This window comes from Vanessa tameamea, chromosome 2 (assembly GCF_037043105.1).
Source record: "Vanessa tameamea isolate UH-Manoa-2023 chromosome 2, ilVanTame1 primary haplotype, whole genome shotgun sequence".
NCBI lineage: Eukaryota > Metazoa > Arthropoda > Insecta > Lepidoptera > Nymphalidae > Vanessa > Vanessa tameamea.
Window position 1 is genome coordinate 822,283 of NC_087310.1, and position 6,693 is coordinate 828,975.

General features: G+C 31.7%; 1 protein-coding gene across 2 annotated transcripts in view; it reads right to left on the bottom strand.

Moving 5' to 3' along the window:
* Positions 1-6,693, bottom strand: part of Obsc (Obscurin) — a 415,125-nt gene that overhangs the window by 142,849 nt on the left and 265,583 nt on the right. The gene's annotated exons all lie outside the window — the stretch shown is intronic.

A 6,693-nucleotide genomic window follows, 5' to 3' on the forward strand; every position in this document is an offset into this window, starting at 1 on the left:
GTAACTCTATATCAGGTGAAAAAACCTAAATTTTGAATTAAGTACGTACGTATTTTTTTTTTTATAATCTTATATATAATATATATTTGTATCTCCACATACATGTGCCCGCGCCTTTGGTGTATTTTGTATATTAGTGTCCCTACATTCTTTGATTACCAGGCAGCATTACATATATATAATAAATATATATTAAAAGGGTTTAAGTACATATTATTTTGATACAGGGTTACGTTTGTATAACTAAAGAAACAGTATGATTTAGATATTGTCATACTTTGCTAGCGAATTATATTATGGGAATCTCAAAATATTCTACACCCGAGTGCACCAATATGAGTTTTTGAGTAAAACTGATACCTTTTAATTGAGTTTTTTTAAAGAATAGTAGCAATACTCCAATGTAATTAACGAATTACTAATATTCCTATTTACCCCTCCTTTTTATCACTTGTGTTAGGAGTGGGTACGCCAATAGCCCAAGGGTTCAGCTTCAGGATCGATCCTGCGAATTTTTACATCGCTAGGCGGCCCTTAAACCATTGCCATTGACGCTTCGACAAATTGAAATATTGACATAGACAATGGTATTCATGTTGTAATATTTTGATTTCCTTGTTGTTTATAAATACGTTATAATAAAGGATTACGTAAGTACATTATTAATACACCTATCAGATTTTAAATATATTCACAAAATACGTATAATTTATAGATTATTCTATGAATGTAATGATGTACTTGTCATTTAATTTTATTGCGTTCATAATAAGCAGCAAGTAAGATATATTTTGTATTATGTAACGTAGATATATTTTTATTTACTTGAAGTAGTAAGGATCATTTTAATGTTGGATATTAGTTTATAGTAATGTATCAATTTCATTTAATTCAATTTAGTTTGACGCGTGAAGCAAGCTCAAGAAGAGACATCCAAACCAAACATTATCATTCGTATTGTTGAAAAAACTCAAGAGATTAATGTGCTTCTTAAGCGGAGATTACGAGTAGGTATAACTTCGGAATTCTAGCTAAGTAAACTAACGACCGGTAAATATCCCACTGCTTGGCTAAGGTCTCCTGTGCCCTTTAACGAGAAGGCTTAGCTTACTATAATAAATTTTATTGGAACTTCCCGGGAACAACAGCAGCAACTATTCAATCTAACGATTTAACTAACAATTCATAAATTTAAAGAACATTTTAAAAATATGAGTCATATATACTATACAAAAACTATACAAGATTATAAAAAGATAGGTATTCGTTGATTTTCATATTGAATGAATTTTACTATATATATTATGTACTATGTGATCTTAGCGATTGCACAACTATAGAATATATACGGAAAGCATAAGGTAAGAGTTGAACTGAATTAAATTTGAAAATTTATGATTGATGATAAAATACTTCTGTTAGAAATAGGAATGTCTTACTAGTTAAATATGTAATTTAAACAATGAACTTCATTCTATAGCACAAATGGAAAATAAGCTTGAAAGCTAACCAGTTAAAAATTTAAAATAAACAGCACAAAAAAAGACGGAAATTTTTAATAAATTCTGACGTAATTCTCAATTTATTTATAAAATATTCCATAAAATATTAACATAATTATTTTCAAAACCGATTCTATTCATGGATAAATAAAAAAAACGAATTCGTTTTTCGAACGCAGTATTAAATAGCTAAACCGATGTCGTAGGAAGCTCGTAATGAAATCGTAAGGATTCAGTCAATGGTACCGAAGCGGATAGACCTCAATTTATGCCGACGTGAACCAATTAATGCGTTCATAGAAACCTTAAACCATTACTAATCAACATTTCGACCCGTATAACTTAATATGAGAAGGTTTTAAAATTATATTTTGTGTATTCACTTAAAAACTGTTGCAAAATTCATATGCAATTCATTGTTGTTAAAAAAAAACCTGTTAAAAAAAATACTAAAGAAGTTCTCAAGGTGTGCGTCTATAAACTCAGTAATAGTACAATAAAATAACCTTTTGCAAATGAACGTTGCTATACAAGCGATTTTTTAATTAAGCAAAATATATGCAGTTTGAACTAGTTTGAATATTTAAACTAGAGATGAAACGGATAGCAGTTTGGCCGGATACCGGATACCGGATATTCGGGCGACCATGTGGCCGGATAGCCGGGTATAGCTAATGCCAAACAATACCCAAATTTAAAAAAGTTTGCCAAAATCTACCTTTCTGCACCTTGCAGCAGGATGTATAGCGAAAGACTTTTTTCTGAAGCTGGCCTAATTTATGAAGAGAAACGCAACCGCCTGCTGCCTCTCAATGCAGAGGAATTGGTATTTATCCACCATAATTTGCCCTTAGCGCGGTATGAGTACTAATTCATTTTCTTTGTATTACATTATCTTACTATTGTGTGATTAAAAATTAACAACTAAAACTAGTTATATTTAAGTTAAGTGATACTAAGACTAACTAAAGAATTACTCAAAAATATGTTTCTTTTATCCAGTTTTTTTTTTCGGTATTCGAATAGTAGCTATCCGGTATTCGGTCGGACAGTATTATGGCGGCCGGATAGGCCGGATACCGGATATTTACCGGATATCCGTTTCATCTCTAATTTAAACCGAAAAACTGGCATCCAATGACAGAAATAGACAGAGACAAAGATATATTTATAATATTAATATCATAAACGATTTGAATTACGAAATAATATGTCATATAAAGAATTTTAGTAACAATAAATAATCGAATTACAATGTTGAAGTTCGATGAACTAAAGCCGTGAACCGGTATATCATAGAAAGTAAAACCCATCCGCCGGCTGAATAATACACACTGGACGTTTGTCGGACAAAAATATTTATGTGTATAATATTGAAGCGATAATTTACGATACGCTGCACGGGATTCTCGTTTAACCTTGCAAAAGGAATGTCCACTGACGTCCTATAGCCATAACTATCTTTTTTTTAGCAGAAACTGATAGATGAATTAAATACTGGACAGATAATTAAGTAATAAAAAATAATATTACTAAATAAAACTCTTTAGCTTGTCTGTGATTTTTTTTTGGTCTTGCGTCTGAACTCTTCGGTTGCGTGGAACGGCCATCATTTGTTTACTAAACACACATTTGAGCATTAAAGCTCTTGCGAAGTTGGCTATGTTCCGTTAAAAATAACCCTTATGACCGATTTCGGTCATGACGACACAATCACCAACATCCACACGTTTAACGGGACACTAGAGGGCCTGCACCTGAACGGAACGCGAGCTGTTCAATTTAAACTGTAAACATGTTTCGCGGGTTAATCATTACCTGCCCCTAAAACGATAACAATGGGGTTTTTAAAAGTTGTTGTGCGATTTTTCGTTCTATTTTTAGAAACATTATAAATGCCCGGAGAGACTTTCAAGACAAACCTTTATGTCTGCAATAAAGAAGTTATTATTTTAGTTTCACATGACATATATGAGTATTAATTAATGTATTAAATAACGCGATAAGTATCTATAGATGCTGTTTGTTCGTGACCTACTACTTCATGTATATTGATGAGACTTCTTTGTGTCGTTATTTATGTAGGTAAAGGCGAATACCTATTATAATATAGATAAATGATAAAATTCAAAATTATCATCACCATGAAACCACTTCTATTTTGCTATATAACATCAGTAAATATTTCCTCAAAGTTACGACACAATCGTTTTTGGCTTTAAAAATATAGAACAAATAAAATTTGCATATTTTGTGGTTATGTTTGATCACAGTTTTAATAAATAATCTACATAGATTATTTTAGGGAAAAATATTACACAAGAACTATTCGATCCAAACCATGATCGAAAGCTCGATGGCGCTGCAATTATTCAATGAAGCGTAGCGGTTACTTAAATTATATTTCGTACTTTTCAACTGTTCTTAATTAAAGTTTAAAATCATAAATATGTCATTGATTAATTTAATCTACTGACGTTATTGAGAATAATATATCCTCAGACATGGAATTAAATACTCTCGTCCAATCACAGACGTTTATTATACCTGAAGATTGTCGGTGTATGATTTTTTTTTATGATATCGGTAGGCGGGCGAGCAAATGGGTCACCTGATGGTAAGTGGTCACTACCGCCCATAGACAATGGGCACTGTAAGAAGTATTAACCATTCCTTACATCCCCAATGCGCCACCAACCTCGGGAACTAAGATGTTAAGTCCCTTGTACCTGTAGTTACACTGGCTCACTCACCTGTAAGTGAATTTTTATTGTGTATATAATTAGTTTATTAATTTATGATATTTATTTATTACACTATACAATTACACAAATACGATATAATATTCTACTTAATATTTATTTATTATTTATGTAATAATATAATATACATACACAATACACACCGACATTACACTTCGTATATTTATTTTCATAGCAATATTAACACAAAATATTAATACACAAGCATACTCGGGCGAAACCCGTAGTACGCGGCGGATCGGCCGAGCGACGCTTTTGTTCCGCGTCTGCCCGCCACCGCGCAATATCGTAAATCGCCAAAGAGTGCATAGCTAATTAGTTTGTCGATCTCCACGCTCGATGCGATTCATTCACTGGCCTTTAATATCAAATTGTTTCCGTATTTAGTTTTAGTGATTTATATGTGTTATCGATTCTATCGGAACTGTTGCTTTCTTCTTCCGTACTCACTGTTACCTTCTGACTTTTTCTTTCTGTGTTCATTGTGTGCGTATTATACGAGTTACCACCAAGTTGTGGACATTGTTATTTCTTCCCGCTTCACACACAACGCACACACCTGTATGCCCTTCATGCTGGAACACAACAATACTGAGTGCTGCTGTTTGACGGTAGAATATCCGATGACTGGGTGGTACCTACCCAGACGGGCTTCCATAAAGCCCTACCACCAAGTATATGATATAAGTAATTTAAATACAAATAATTAATTATATAACATTTGATCTTAAAATGTTTCTAAAAAAGGATGCTAGAACTATAACCAATATGACTTTCTCATATTTAAAATCTCATCACTTTCAGCAACTTTAAGATCTGCTATAATCAAAATACGAACAATATTAGCCTGCTACTGTTAACACCTCTTAATTCCTTATTGTATTTCAATTTTTTTTTTGTTGTTGTAATAATAGAAAATCATCGATTTAATTATAGTCAGCGTATTTGGAACATTTAGATCACAAAGGAAATACAACTATTCGTGAACTGTATGCTTAATCTTTACCTTGCTCAAATAATTACTGAAGCAGTCTCCATACTTCTCAATTGCATAATAATTAATCAATTTTAACACAGTCACAATATATTAAGCATAAACAATATTTCAGAACTAATATTAATTTTAAGACAAACCTTTTTATCTTTTTCTACTGACATTATTGAGAATAATATATCCTCAGTCATGGAATTAAATACTCTCGTCTAATCACAGGCGTTAATTTTTTTTTATTCCCTTACTTTTTTTCTTTTTCTGAAGCGTATTCCATGATTATATTGTTTTATAATAAAACTCAAAAGCTCTGTATTTTTTGTCGACTTAGGTCTTAATCTAGATGCATACCTTATGCTTCATAGAATGTGTAAATGTTTGTTTTTATAATACAATAATTGAACTGTGTAAAATTTATTTAGGTATTTACATTTTGAAACAGAATCACTTATTGAAGAGTTGGCATTACCGTTTCAATAAATAAATAAACAATTGTATTTTTACAATTAATATTTATTAAACAGAAGAGAAAATCCGCGCTTTGAGATCCGGATAAAACCGGATGATATTATGTTGTGTTTATTCGTGTCCATATTCTCTAATTACGTAGTTTTGTACAGGTAGTTTGTAAGAACAAACTCGAAACTCACCACAAAACACGAGCGTGAAATGTAAAATATGATGTGTGACGTTGACTATAAAAATTAAAACATATCAAAATAGTACCTATATCACCGTAGGTCGGATGTCAACATTACACGAGTGAGATACGAAGTGGATTCTTACAGAATCGCTCTCCTGGCGGAATTTGGGCCACGATGGCGGCCAATCTCAAGAACTTACTTTACAAGAGTACTTGCACTAACATTTATCCGATTTATATCATGGGATTATGAAATGCTTGATCCTTTCACTTGTATCGATATACAAAGCCCTTAATTTAAACAACGCTAATAATTTTTAAGTATCAATTTAACAGCTGACAGTTCAATATGGAAAAATCAATAAAATAGAGGATATTTTTATCCTTAATAAGTACACTTATTTATGTTAGTATTTTAATATCTATATAATATATGTTTATGCCTTGTATACATAAACATATATTATATAGTAAAAGAGTACAAAAAAACTGGTAAATACGTGTTCTCGTTCTTAAATGAGCCAGCGCCTTATAACAGCATGATAGCTGTCGGTTTTTTGTTATCAAAGGATTAAAGATAGAAGCCAGAGTACACTGAAACTGTTGTAACAATGTTCAAATACAAGTTTTACGAAATGCGACGAAAGATAAGACGACGAAACGAACTCCAACAGAACAGCAACGATCAGCAACTAGAGTTATGTAGATAATAGGCTGAAGATTAAAAAGTTATCATTATTAATTATATGAGTATATCTCGACAACTTGTTTCGAAAAATATCAAAAACTTGTTCT